At 34.5% G+C, this 16065-nt stretch overlaps 1 pseudogene; it reads right to left on the bottom strand.

Moving 5' to 3' along the window:
- Positions 1-420: 420 nt before the first annotated feature.
- The window catches only part of LOC101559617, a 72636-nt pseudogene continuing 56991 nt past the window's right edge, over positions 421-16065 (bottom strand).

Raw genomic sequence — 16065 nt, 5'->3', positions numbered from 1 at the left:
AGTTCCAAGTTTACTGATTTCAGCATATTGATCTATTAGATTAACTTTATTTACTTAAAAATAGCTGCTGTTTCTGAAAATGTTTATTAAAATATAGGAAATGTTCTTAGTGTAAGTAAAAGTGCCCCAATATAACATGTATCATACTATAGTCATAATTATTTACAATATTATTTTCAGGAAAAAATGATAATATTTGAATTAAACATAGAAAACATCACATTCTTTTGTTTGTTTGTTCTGGTTTTTTTTTGGCAGAACTGGGGCTTGAACTCAGGCCCTTGCACTTGCCAGGGAAGCGCTTATTCTACAGAGCCATCTCCCCGGCCCCAACATCACATTTTTAAATTCTTCATGTTTCTATTGATTCTTCACACTTTATGATCAAAAGATAGCTTCCCAAGTTTGATTTTCCTCTATCTATTCCAGGAAATTTGCTTTGAAATTTTTTTGCCATTAAAAGCTGTGATTCTTTGTGGGACCTTTTGAGTTTTGCCTGCCGATTTTGGAACCAAATCTGGATTCTGTCTTCCTCTAAATTTAATTTTTGGGCTAAGTCTTCTCGGATATCAATGCCAGGATGGCAGTTTACTCTAAAGACACTTTCTTCCGGTACTTAAATCTGGTTTTGAGTAAATTCAGTTCTTGGTCTTCGTCCTCTATATCAGCTCATCTCTCTTTTCAAGGACAGTCTTTCTGAGGTTGAGAGGTAATGTTCATGTTTTAAAACTCTTTCTTCTACCATTGGGTGATCCACTGTGCTGGGCAAACTCAGGACAAGAAGAGATTGTCAACTGTCCCTGAGGAGCTGCAGGTATCTGCCCAGGGCATGCGAGGCTTCAGTGGCAGCACATGGTCTTTCTTTTGGCCCTGTCTTAAAATGCTCTCAATTGAAAAGGAGTAGGGTGCGGGTTTGCCTTCCCTCAGCTGGACTCCTTGCTGGAGGCCGGGAGATATCCTTCCTCTGGCAGGCAGGGAGAGTTCTGGTCTTTCCACTTCCTCAGTCCCGCATGTGCCGATATGTGTATTAGTGTTATTGTACTTTTATCGATGAATGTTGTTACTTGACATGGATATATGTTCGCTCATTCAGCTATGCATCTTTTGAAGTGCATTTATAGAATTTCTGGTTTGGAACTTTTATTGGTACAGCTTCTGTTGATATTCACTTATTGGGTGTAAGGCCTGAGTTCAATCCCCGGTTCCGGAAAAAAAAAAAAAAAAAAAATTCACTTATTGTTTTTGGTCTGAACAGAGACTTATTTTCTATATATTAAGGTTAACTGACACATGTAAACTTATTTTCATTTTAAGACAACAATCTGGTATTTTTTAAGTGGTCACCAGGACTAGATATCAATAGTCTGGTTTCTATGTGTCTTTCGTTGTGTTCATATTGTACCTATTTTTTAATTTTACTTAATACACATATTTTGCAATAACTTACTGTTGAATTCTGATTTCCTGGAAGGTTGATGCCACTGTACACATAATATATATATATATATATATATATATATATATATATATTCTTTAGTGATTTTTTGTGTTTGTCTTTTTTATAGCCTATTTTATTGTTCAGTTTTGAGAGTCTTTTGCATATTCTTGAACAATTTGTCAGAGACGTGGTTCGGAAACATTTGATCTTATTCTGTAACTCATACTTTCATTCTGTTCACATGGATTTCCTAAAAAATGAAAGCCCCTATATTTGACGCAGTCCTGAGTATTAATTTTGTTTTGTTTCACATTTACAGATTGCACTTCAGGTGTTAAATTTAAGAATACTTAGCTTGGGGGGTCCAAATATTTTCCCAAATAACCTTGCAGCCTATTACTATAAGCACTTTCATGTTATAAAATTTTGTCTTATCATTACTTTCAAATTATGTATATAATCAATTTTATATAAAAATTTATATGTATAATATATATATTACATAATCACTTTCAATTAGTTTTATTTTTTATTTCCAATTTGTATTATTTCTTTTCTTTCCTAATTGCACCAATACTATAATGTTCTTTTCAAACACCACTTTTGCTATATTGCTAATTTTTTAAAATTGCATTTTTATTACTTAAATATATCTTAATTTTTTGAAACTTATAACTCATTTGTTAATTAAAATAGCTTGTTTAACCTTCAAATATTTGAAAACTTCCTCAGCTATCAATGTTATTGATTTTTAGGGTTTGTTTGTTTGTTTGTTTGTTTGTTTTTTAAACAGGATCTTTCTACACAATTCAGGGTGACCTTGTGCTCATTTTATAGCCTAGGATGGTCTGAAACTCACAGCTATCCTCCTACCTCAGCTTCATGAGTGCTGGGATTACAGGTTTGTAGCACCGCCAATTCTCCGTACAAAATTTGCATTTTAATTTGGTCAAATGTATCTCAGGGTTCAAACTAGATCATGATGAATTTTCTGTGAGCTTGAGAAAAATGTGAATTCTTCCACTACTATATGAATTGTTATGTAATTGGAATTTGATCCAGTTTATTGATGGTGCTATTCAGTTAAGCTGTATACTTATAGTTGATTTTCTGCCTCTTGAATCTATAGGGACAAAGATGTGCTGAAGTCTCCAAACATAAGGGTGGATACTTGTGTTTCTTCTCCTCACAGTGCGATGCATTTTCTTATGTATTTAGATGCTCTGTTATTAATTATATGATTACAAGTTAGTGACTACTATCCAATCTTAGAGAATTTGTTCATTTATCATCAATGTGGTATTTCTATTCCTTGTCATATTCATGTTTTCTTAAATCCACTTTAACAAAAATTAAGAAAGTTAATTTTGTTATATAGTGTCACTGCTATAATTTTTAATTAATTATTTTGTCTTTTTGAGACAGGGTCTTGCGATGCAGTTCAGTCTAGATTTGAGCTCACTTTTTAGCCCAGGCTGGTCTTGAACTTACAGTGATCCTCTTGTCTCAGCCTCCTGAGTGCTGGGATTACAGACATTTGCCACCATGCATAGCTATCAGGACAGTATATTTTCCACATCCCTTTACTTTTAGTCCAAATATGTCTGTATATTTAATAAGTTTGTTCTAGACTATATTTATCTCATGTTTATTTTCTTTAATTTTTTTATTTATTTACTTACTTACTTATTTGTAACATCCCCAGAACTGTTTGCAATTTATTTTTTATTTGCAGACATTTTCTTACAACCTACTAAATTTCTCAGACTGACAGAAAACTTTTGATTTTCCTGTCTCACCATCCCTGAATAAATCCCAGTATAAATCCTTTTAGTTGTCCTAGAGTTTAAAATGCACATTTGCTGCTAGTGCAAACCACTTTCCAGCAACTCTCTTCTGCCTCCCATTAGTGTAGGTGCCTTATAATGAAATATTATCTGTTTCTCTGTACTGTTTGCTTAATGTTATTGAGATTCACTTAACTTATGCATGTGGTATAGCGTTACTTATGAATGCAAAATTCCTGTTGCTATACACAAATCATTTTCTAGTAGATGAGGTAAGAAGCAGAAAATTTTTTTTTACTTTTATTTCTTCCTTTTTCAGTGTTTTTTACTCTTTTTAAATACATCTAGGTTTCTAATCTATACTATTACCCTTCTTCTAAAACATGTTTTAAAGTAATTTCTTACAATGCAGGTGTATTCTTGTAAATTGCCACTATTTATTGTTTAGTGGCATGCTTTTCCACTTTTTTAAAAGAAAGCAGATGACATTTTCTTTTCTCTTAGGTAAAACCAAATAACATAAACTTGAACATTTTAGTGATTTTCAGCAGTACAGTATTTTAGTGTTAAAGGTATTCACAATGTGATTCAGACACTCAGAATTTCTCACCTTGTAAAGCTAAAACTCTTGTTAAACAACTCCTGTTTCCTACTGTATTTCAAACTAGTAGCTTGTATGCACTATTCTATTTCTTGTTTGTAGAAATTTGACTTCTCTGCAGCACTCGTAACGATGGAACATTATCAACTTCTTTTTGACTTGCTTCTTTCAGCTAACATACTATCTGGAAAGCTTATTGAACTTACAGCCTGTGATAGGAATTTTTCCCTTTTTGAGGTGAGTTTGTATTCCTTTGTGTTTATAGACCATACTGCATTTTATTCATTCATCACACTGTGGACACTTGATTATTTCTATCTCTGGTTTACTATGAAGAGTTATGCTGTGAACATGGTTGTGGAAATGAACCTACAAGCCTTTGCTTTTTTTTTTCCTGGATATGAAAGATTGCTACATCATATGGTAGCTCTTCTTTTTTATATTTTGGAAATTATGCCTGCTGTTTTCTATGGCAATGTAATCTATACCATATTACCAATTCATGAAAAGTTGAACCAAGGTTATAATTTTTCCACAATCTCATCAGCAGTTGCTCTTTCTAGGGTTTTTAAAGAAATAATTTTACTGGGGCAGGGGTGATGCCTCAGTAAAATAAGCGCTTCCCTGGCAAGTGCAGGGACCTGAGTACAATCCTCAGTTCTGCCAATAATAATAATAATAATAATAATAATAATAATAATGATAATTTTTTAAGAATGAAGTAGCAATGAGACAGTTTCCAAACAGGTTAGGAGGACAATTGCAATAATTAATACATTGCATATTGTTGTCTTTCTAGTAGTTATTCATACTACAAGATGCAGACATGATATCTTGTCTAAACACTATTACTTCAAAACTTTCTTCTCATTGAACTAAGAGAAAGTAGCTGGGTATCTATGCCAACTATTTTATATATACAGATATTTTTTTTCACTACAAAATGGTCCTTCATTTATATCCCCCTTTTTGTTTACTTTCTCCAGAGATGCTTATTTGCTTTTTAAGCATAATTATCTGAATGGCTTTGTCTCTAATTTTGAACAATCTTTTTTATGGATTCAGATTTTAATTTAACATGTTTTTTTTCTTTTGCTTTGAAATAGCCATTTGACTGATGTACCCTATTTATTATGTGGTCCTTAAAGAGAAATTCTAGGGTTTTTTATACTTTTCCTCCATAGGTAAGGTACTTATTTTCTTTACAGATTGCCTTTGGTGTCTGCATTTTCAACATGATATTACTAGAAGTAGTAACAGCAAAAAAGCACAAAAATGGGGCATATGATATAAATAGACACTAGATGTGTGTTTTGAGAAGTACATTGTGGTAAAATTGCATTGTCATTAAACCCCTTCAAAACTCTCCCCTTAGTTCTAACACATTTATTCCATTGTTCCTCCCATTTCTGAAATAGTTGTTTTAACCTAGTCTTAATCCTTTGGAACTGTAAGCTAAGTAAACCTCTTTCCTCCATAATGTTATCAAATCTCACTTATTTTGTAACAGTAAGAAATAGGTTATCACAAACATTATTTTTTTTTGTATATGTCTGTCTCTAATTTTTAAATTAGTCATTTGTCATATGACTGAAATTCACTGCTGGATCTAAGAAAAGGCACTCTATATTAGCTTGTTAAAGTACTTTATTTTTCTTAGTGCGAATGTAGGAGTAATCACCTCAAAGCTCTTTGTATACTGAAGCTAAAACCTGAAATATTAGATGTTGTTTCTAAGCCTCTATTCTTATTGCTAAGCAGAGGTCTGATATTTCTATAATCACATGTACATTTTTTATTTGAAAAGAATTGCATAATAGATGTTTTAATTCAAACCTAATCCATCCCTTTACATCACAATTTTATAAAATTAGAAGTCAGAATTTTAATTTCCTTAACACTGTTTCTTACTTCACCACACTCAGGGCAATTTTTGTTTTCTACTTAATGTATGTCTTTTTTTCCTTTCTCTAGAGATAGGTAACTGAACACACATGCTTTTAAATTAAAACTTCAATCATACTTAATCATTGTTCTCCAATCTCAGGATAGGTACACACAGAAGTAAAATAAGAGGAATAAAAATAATATCCAGATATTTTTGCTACAAAATAATTCATTTGCAGATTTTTGTCCAATTTTGTGATGATAATCATGAGCCAAAGGCAGTCAAGTATTGAATGTTAAGTGGTATTCACCAGGCTAGGTTTTCTGCAAGCAATAAAAGCTTGGCCACAGAAATAGTTCGCACACAGAATGGGCTGACTCTGAAATATATATCTACTCTGGCACATTAAATATAATTGATGCTCAACATCCATTAATGACTTAAAATAAACATATCTGTTTGCTATATTAGCAATTAAACAAAAATGGTATTAGTAATCAGATAATTCATACAGTTTTATAACACCAAGTTTATAGGAAGAATGAATTATCAGGAGTTGGCAACTGAAAATTTATTATTCATGTGGGAAAATTTGGAATAAGAGTTATGTGATATGAGGCAGAGGTCAGGAGCCCAATAATGAACATGTTTTAAGACTAAATTCTGTTGAACACTTTGATCTCTTGTTTTCCAGAAACTTTGCATGTATTTTGACATTTAATACAATTAAATAAGAGTATGAGATCAATGTCTTTGTGTCCTTCAGTTTAGCTCTGTGGAGACCAAGGCTTAGAGGGAATAATAACTGACCCAATTCACAGAGTAGAAAGCCAGTACTTTTCAGATTACTATGTATAGAAGTATGATATTCGAATGGTAGTTTAGGGCTTCATTTTCCAAGCTTTTGAATGCCAACTTAAATATTTTGAACATTTTTCCAAGCAATGTGGAATCAATGGAGACTGAGTCAGAGGAATAGCTTGTCTAAAATAATGTAAGGTAATTAATTTAATAGCAGTACATAGAATAAACTGAATCTGAATTGGATACAAAAGAGTAATCACTAAGAAATTTGTTTCAGTAGTTATCAGTGAGGGAGTGAATGCTTACACCAGGATAACAGCAAGATTTAACCAAATCAGAAGGCAGTTTTTTTTTCCACGCAAATTTGTTCCTTAATTCCATTAGAAGATATATTATCTACCAAAAAAATGGTTCCATTGAGTTCATATTCTTAGATATGAAGCATAAAAGATTCTGTCTCTTAAAATACAGCCAACATGAGAATGGCAGACAGGAAAAAGCTGTTTTGGAATTTAGTACATGTACCAATACTCAGAATTTCCTAAGAATGAAGACTGAGGATAGCTTTATGCAAGACAACAAATACTGTTGAATTCAGATTATTTTATGTAATGAAATTCTCTATCAATCCTTATTTTTTTCCTTATCACTATTTTGTATCCTCTTTCAAAAACATTTAAATATTGCAAAAAAGGAAGTGTTTTACAATATAAAATTGCATAAGGTGCATATTTGAAAAATGAAAAGATGAAGATAAATATATATGGTAAAATATGTTATAATGTGATATATATGTATATACTATACATTATCTTTAATAACACAATTTCAAACAGGTCAGCTTGGAAAATCTTTTAACATAGGAAGCACAAATCAAAGGAGATTTAAGCAAAGCATAAGTCCTAAAGAAAAAAAATTTAAAAATACAAAAATAAAAGCAGGAACTGAAAAACAGACATTTTTCACTCAGAGAGCAGAACATTTAATACAATAATATGAAAAGGGATTATAATAGAAAAAGGAGAAAGCATAAACACCTTTGGTACACAGACAAAAATAATAACTGTTTTTAGAAACCAGGAGATGGATTCCAATTTCCATAACTTAATAAAAAGGCACTTTACATGCAAAAGAGCCCTAGCAAAGATTAGAGACTGAATGACCTAAAATAATGCTTTAAAATTGCCCTCTTTTTTTCCCTCAAAAATCTAATATTATTCAATATAATAATATATACAAAAAAGTAATCTAGCAGTGAATTAATTTTAGATGCCTAAATATAAAGAAAAGGACACGTGCAAATAAACTCAGCAGGTAGTTAATAGCCAGGTTCCCCCCAAGAACTGATTGTCATCTTTATATGTGAAAAGGAACACAAAAATACGCTTTTGCCTTTGAGACTATCTCAAGTATTTACTCTGCTGTTTGCCTTACTAGGTAGTATACATCAATATCCTGAAATGAAAAGAGAAGCACAGGAAAGAGAGTGAAATGAGCACAAGGGAAATATTTCTCTTTAAGAAAAAACTCATGAAAATATAGTAGATTGCAATGTCTTGGGTATAAATTGTCATATGTACACACTTCATTAAAAATTACTTTAATATAAAACTTATTTGAGGTCCTCCACTTTTGTGTTCACTCTCTCCAACTCTGGTAGCAGCACAGTTTAGCTGTTAAGTTAAATGTTGAAAAAACATGATAGTGCCATAGGAATCTAGCCAAGAGCTATTAGGGATGGCTTAATGATCAGGATTAGGGAGCCTAATTTTCCTGGAAAGATATCCAAATCCAAACCCCAGCAGTAATTTCACTTTCTATTTTTGAAAGATAAATGAACTATGTTCCAAGCAAATCATTTTGGAGAGGTGTTTTTGGCAGGACCACAAATACCTTGCAATGTTTTAGGAAATATGGAGGTAAAAATATCTATTTTTGTCTAAAAAAATTAATATTGAAAGATATTCTAACAGTAAAATTGACATTTTTTATCCTTTCCACAGACTTATTTTATAAAGAGTAAAAAATATGGAATTTTATGATTCTCTTAATCAGTGGTTAAACTAAAAATAACATATCTAGAAATCCTGCCCCTCTCCCTGTTCTCCTTCACAATATAGCTCTCTTCCGCCTAATTAGTGAATCTCGCTATGAAAATGCTGTTCACATAATGGCCGTGCATCAAAGTCATGAAAACATTTCTATTTTATTTTCATTTTTATTTTTATGTATCTAGTACAGGGTCTACCAGGTCTCACTACACAGATCAGACTCATAGTGATCCTCTGTTTTCCGCCTCCCAAGTGCTGAAATCATAGGTGTACACCATCTTGCCTAGTCTCAGTCACCATCTCAGCGTGCCCCAGGGGTGGGGCTGGCACAGCACTCAAGGGATTAAACCTGGTCCCTCTGCCTGCCTAGGCAGGCTCTTTAATCCTCTGAGCTATCTGGCCAGTCTTTATGAAAACACTTCTGGATTTGTGATGAAACTGGTTCCCCATACACTGAGAAGTGCAAAACTGAATCACTGGGCAAGTTATGTAGGCTTCCTGGACTGCACTTTGCTCCCACCAAATGAAAGGCTTAAGCTCGGGGTGTGTTAACAATCTTTCAGCCCTTGGGATTTACATTGTCAAGTCTTTCCCAGGACTTTGGAATCCCAAACTGACCGGTGAGAATGGCAAGTGTAACGAACTATGTGCTTAACACTATTTAGCACGGAAATCCAGTTAGAGCTCACCAGTACCACGTAATCATCGAAAACTTTTTTCTCATGTTGGCTGAAAAAGTCTCCCAAAGTGCCAAGCCACATGTGCTTTTAGTAAAGATACTTTCACATACAGCTTCACATTCAAATTCAACTAACACTAATTAAGGAAGAACCTATGTGCTAAGTACTTTCCCAAGTCCAACCACATAAATTATTAACTTAATCCTTTCAAAACTTCCTAAATTAGTTTTTTTTTTCATTTTCCTCATTTTGTAGTCCCAAAGCCATCTGATGCTGTAAAGCAGCTACAAAAGAACAAAATGAAATTTCAAAGCCAAACTTGTAATTTGTATACTTAATGGAGATTTTGTGCATGTGTGATATTTGTGAGTATACCACTAATGGAAACTCGTTGCTGCATAGATATTATTCTCTATAAGAGGGGTGTGTGTGTGTGTGTGTGTGTGTGTGTGTATTTGTTTGTGTGTACTGTCAGATACATATCATTTAACAGGTACAAAATAGATTTATTCTCTTGACCAAGATAACAAAGTTTTTACAAGGGGTCCAATTCAAAATGTCTTCACTTCATACTCCATACTTTCTACCACTGCCTCATATTGCTTACAGATAGTACATCCATCATCTGCTCCAACTTTCATTTTTCTTCCATCACTAATGCCCCTAATGAAGTTATTTAAATCCTATACTGTGAAATCCATAGATTTGAATAGGTTTATCACCATCTTTTTAAGTCCCACAATTTCTGCCAGATTAACAGAAGCCTAAGGTCGGTCTACTGCCTGAGTTTTGTGAATTGACTTAAGTGATCGGTATATACCCTAATCTGACTACTCTTCTTAAGGAAGAGAAGTAGTGGAAAATCTAACATATGGGGAAGGAACTTCTGAGGCCTTATAAATGTTCTGCTGCTGGACTTTATTCCATCTATATAGTCAGGTGTGCTTGCTGAGTGAAAGGGAAGAGTAGGCCCCTGGCTACCCTACACCATAACTGAGCTTGTAACTACCAAGGAGAAGAAATGTCCTGCAGAAATAGCACTGCGCTAAAATATCCATCCCATTTAGTCTAGTTTCTTGGATAACCAGCCACACATATGGGCATGGTTTTGCCCTCACAGATACACTCAGTTGCAGCTGTAATCTACTTTTACATGCTACTGTTAAATCCCTCTGAAATAAATTTTCATCTTTAAAATCTTACTCTTCTCAGTTATTCAAAACAAAATTCATCTATTTCCTTGTGCTTCAGAAGCTACAATGAAAAGAGACAATTTCTTGAATGGAGAATTGACAAGTGACAGTGATTAATGACAATTTTGTTTATTGGCTTGGCTGTAGGCCAATGTGAGGAATGTTTCACTAGACCCCTTGTTGGTAAAGTTGCAGGAAAAAACAGGTGCAAATACATTACACATAATGTAGTAGAAGAAGGCTTACATCCAAGAAATTCTCCTACTTTAGTTGATGTATTTTGTACTTTGCTAAAGCAGAAATATGAGTCAAATTTGTTCCCACACAGTTGGATGTTCTGTTTTCTCTTTTGGTTTACATATTATTTTAAGAGCCAGTCAAGACAAATGAGAAAAATTCATGCTAATTCCCATTTCATAATTCTTTTAAATTTCTGATGCCGTTTACTTTTCTCTCTTTGAGACTTAAATTTTGTCTTCATGGGAAAGGTACTGAATTTCAAATCAAAGGGTGTTTGTTAAGTGGGAACTTTCCTTTCCCTTCTTTATGTGTCACAGTACAGTCTTTGTCCTTGAAAAGCTTCTCTTCCAGTCAGGAAGACTGAGGTTTCTGCACGAACTGCTCACAGGACAACAACTCCTGCAGCACCATGAATATCCCACTTGCTTCAGTTACGCTGTGTGTTTCTCTTTCCACCAACCCATCACCGAGATCCCAGATTTGTAATATTTATGCATCAAGTGTTCTCATTAAAGTTATTGACTGTGACGTCCCCGTAGGAGAGAGAGAAAAGTCAACTTAGGTACTCTGAGTCCACAGGCAGTGATAAAAAGAGCTAAAAGACAAGGAAAACAAAGTGACACATTTTTACTGAGGGAGAAATAAAGTGGAAATTTTCTGATGGAAAGAACACCCATAATATGAAAATACTCAAATATGTATATTGGAAAAAATAAAAATTACTTGGCAAGCCAAAATAAGCTATAAAGAAAAGGAAATGACCATAATTTTTAAAATGCATTATCTGTTTTGATATCACATCATGGGGCCACAAGAAATGTTCCCCAATATTTTCAAAACCTCTTTCAAGCACTCTAAAATGTTATGTGTATCTCTCCTGACATACTCTCTGGATTTGAATATTATTAAAGCATTTATTCCTATCAATTAAATGAATATATCTCCAGTGAAACCAATACCTAGACTCAGGCTTGCAATCCCCCACTGTATCCTGGTATTATGAGAAAGAAATAAAGTTATATTAGCAATAACTTTAATATGTTAAAATTTTGTTATGATTTTTAAAGTCTTTTTTCCCGTAAGGCATTTGAGCAACACAAAACTGAACAGAGGATTTGAAATATAACCATAATCTATCATCAACTGTTTAAAATGTAGTTCTTCAAACATATCCCAGGCATCAAGTCCCACTTCATTGTCAAAATTACCCCACATTCAACCTTCAGGTGAGTAGCATCCAGACTCAAGAAATTCAATCCATCAGGGGCATTTGAAAATGAGTGGGGTATTTTAGGCTGTCGAACAAAATGAAGAATTGCATCAACAAAACTGCCAGTGACAGCCCCATGAAAATAACTGCCTGATGGTGCTCTCTTTGCAATCAGAAAAAATGGAAGAGAAATATCATGTAGGGACCATTGTCAACACTAAATCTATGGTTACCCCTAGGGTGTCCAAATCATCTCAAATGGACTAAAGACACTTGGTACAAACATCTTAAAGTGGAACTTTAGAGCCAATTTTAAAAGAAATTACTGTATTGTGTTTTAGGTTGAGAAGGTCTTAAAATTTAGCTGGATATAAACTTCTAGCAAAAGGGTCCCTACCATTTCCCTCCACTCCATCTAACAGGCACTTGGCTCAAAAATTAGGATATATTAATTCATCCACAGGTGAAGCAAGAAGAAATGAATGGGCTAGGTTCAGAGGATATTCTGAACAAAGAAAAGTACTGTAGAAGGTGTCAAAAGTAAACAGATATTTTCCTGTTTCTGTGTTGTTTCATGTTGAATTGTTGGCAAAACTAGCAGCTGTTTTACACAACACAATGGAATAGTGGCCTTTAGAATGCAGAAAATAATCCTATTGAAGATTTTTCTCGAGAACTCTGATAATCATCCAGGTGCCATTGGGTCACTCAGAATAAGAATTTTTACTTCAATTTTTAGTAAATTTAAATATATTTCTATGTGTTATTCAGTACTGTTTATCCCAGGCAACATGGAAAGTTTGATCATTAACATTTTCTTTTTAAGATTTCAAATTGCATTAAATTATGTACCTTCCATTTAGGAGACTTACTTGGGGAATATTACCTTTTGTGATTCATTCACCCTATACCAAATAAGTTTCTTGGAAGAAATAAAGTCTATAGAAAAATCTTAAAATATATAATTTGGGTGGGAGAAAGTATCAGTTAGTATTTCACTAGACATATAGATATAACACAAGATGCACAAATTATGAGAAATTACAAGATTGGTTTATGGTGGTCAGAGTTGAATGAGGAAGTGTTCAGAGGGTGTCTGCATGCAGGAGACTGATGGGTTCAGTCCCAGTGTGGAGTTCACCGCAGTGCAAGCCTGTATCAAGAGACTGGTGGGTCTGTAATGAAAGACTGAAGAGTCTGTGGGAGAGCAGAGGATCTGAGTTGGAAGCCAAAGAGTCTGTGACAGGAGCCAGGAGATGACATCCATGGTGAAAGTGAAGACAGGAGCTCCTCCAAAGAACAAAAACAAATCTATCCTTCCTCATTTCCCCTTTCTACCATCCAAGCAATGTTGCCTTAGGGTGGGTCCTCTATACCCTTGGGGATAAAACTCCTGAACCAATTTGGTTAAGGTTCTAAACTTTTCAAGTTGATACAATCACTCATCTCACACACACACACACACACACACACACACACACACACACACACACACACACATAGGATTAAAGTTCTAGGATCCAAGAATCTCTAACTGTCAGGTCCTTTTGATAAAGTCAATAACGAAACGTGTGAGATGCTAAATGAATACTAAAGAAATTCTTAATGACATAATTAAACTGGGTTCCTACTATATCTCTCCACATAAAACATTGAATAGAGTAATAGGCATATTCAATTTTCCATGTCCCTCTCTGTCCAAGTGTTCTTAGGAAACCACAGATTATTCCCCCAATTGCCTATCACCTTCTCACTATTTGCCTAAAGGTAGTAACACTGACTTTTCATTGCCTCAAAGAAATGCTCGTAATTTACTACTTTATTCTTTTTTCTGTGGTACTGGGGATTGAATTCAGGACCTTGTACTTGCCAGGCAAGCACTCTACTGAGCTAGCTCACCTAAGTCTGACTTAGGTCTTTGATTAATCCTCCTTCTTGCTGCCATCTGTCTGGACAACTGTATAGATCAGCACATCAATTGAAAGACTAGAAAAACCATTAGAGTTGAAATTAAAATCTCTAAATTCATTTTGTGTACATTTCTCGAAGGATAAATGAAAACTTAAAAATAATTACTTCCTTGATTCTTTTGGGTTTGTCTCATTTTAACAGAGACCATCTAAAACAAACAGCTGAACTGGTTTTCCTTCAGATTATAATTCTCTCTCTCTCTCTCTCTCTCTCTCTCTCTCTCTCTCTCTCTCTCTCTCTGTCTGTCTCTCTCTCTCCATTAGATCAATTAGGCAATCTGAAAAACAGTCTTCACCCCCAGGCCCCTTCACTAGCCATCTGACCTGTGTACAATCTGTAGTTCTGTAGTTATCATCAAATAACTGAGTTATCATCATATCTACCGATCTCCTCACAGTGTTTCACTCCCTGTTGCATTTTCCTTTCTAGAATACTTTCTCTCAGAATCTCTGTTATGGTCTTGGTAAAAACATCTTTGGTAGTCTGGTCCAGTAAACTCTCTGGATGCCTGACATTCTCCTTCCAATTATCAGCAAACTTTATTCACGGCACAAACCTCATTGTGAAGAGGCTATCAGAACTTCCAGTCAGCTTTCAGGGTCTTAGCCTTAACTATAGACAGAGATCCATGGATTATAGGATATCTGAGGAAATGTTTCAACATGAAATAAAGAGCAGAATACTACATAAAAACAAAATGCATGGGCGATGTATAGGATACTGCAGGGCACAGGGGAAAAATACAAACTAATGACAAAAACTTTTTTTCCTGCTTTTAGGTAATTTTCATGGACTAGTTTGTCTATGCCTGTGGGATCTATGTTTAGTTAACTTAGTGACTGGGCTGAGGTTTCCTTAAATACTTTGGAGTAAGCCTTCCAGTCAGTACCAATATCATCTGTGATCCCATGTGTGTGTTGGATGCACATTTGTTACTCGGTTTGGCATTAGTTTTCCTTTCTTTCATGTGCAGAAACTAAAGGTTAGCCAGCGGTGAAAGGAATCTCAGGGCTCCGATTCCTCCCTGAGCACACATGAATCCAGGTCATGCACACAACTATACATGCTTTCTTTGTTTTTAGGAAACCAAGGTTACACCTGAGTATTTTCTAAGGCTCTTTGAATATGTCATTTCCACAGATCTTCCAATTAAGCTATTTGCTTAAACTCTTTATTGCCCTAGTTCCTATATAATTCCCTGAGGAGTCAGAGTGTTGAGCAGTTTCTTCATAGCATAAATCTTTTGGTGATATTAGATTGGGGCAGAACATATGACTAAATATATAAATATTTACAGAATCAATGAATAAGTAAAAAGCATGAATCTTCATGTTTTGTTGATAATTGTGCCTTGCCTGGTTAATGTTTTTTGTCCAACAATTCTCACTACCCAAGTTACTTTTTTTCCCCTGCTTTTATTGAGAAACAAATAGCAATGAGACAGTTTCAAACCAAATTGGTAGGACAGTTTCAATAATGAACACATTGCATATATTCTTCCTAGTGGTTAATTGCTGTACAAGATGCGGACTTGATATCCTATTTACAAACACCATCCATGTTACTTTTAAAAAAACGTTCTTTAAGTGCCTGGGTCAACCTCAATAATTAATGTTAATACAGACGTTAAGAATTTATTTGATGGAATGTACAATAGTTTATAATGCTGAAAATTAGTATCATCCTTTGCCTATTTCTGTTGACCTCACTGTGCCACAGTATCACTAGGCAGGGAAGAGACCTACATTGTGGACCTCTGTCTTCACTTCTACCCCACCTGCTGTCACCTAGTGAAGCACTAATTTGTTGAACAATGATAGCTTTTCATTCTGGCTGTGAAGAGCTCATTTACATCCCTCACTTTATTCACTTACATACATGTTTCATTCCAACACTTTCTCAAGATCCATACACTGAGTCCTTAATGGTAGGCTGAACATCTGAGCAGTACCGCAAGGCCCAATGGTGTAATAGTCAGCACTCTGGACTCTGAACATCTGATCAAAGACGGTCCACTAGGACGGCAAAGCCAGGTAAGGGTCTCGGCCCTCAAGCATACTTCTGCTCTTTTTAATCCACAGTTTATCATAACACTTTGATTGAGGTTCAAAGCCTATCACCATTTTCATTCTTTATTTTCACTTTCCTTATTTTGAGGGCATCTTAAGAGCCTACCATGTATTAATATTTATTCTTCATCCT

This window comes from Octodon degus, unplaced genomic scaffold, assembly GCF_000260255.1.
Source record: "Octodon degus isolate 3935 unplaced genomic scaffold, OctDeg1.0 scaffold00012, whole genome shotgun sequence".
Lineage (NCBI taxonomy): Eukaryota > Metazoa > Chordata > Mammalia > Rodentia > Octodontidae > Octodon > Octodon degus.
The sequence above is the reverse complement of the archived record's forward strand: the minus strand, read 5'-3'. Positions and strand labels throughout refer to the sequence as shown.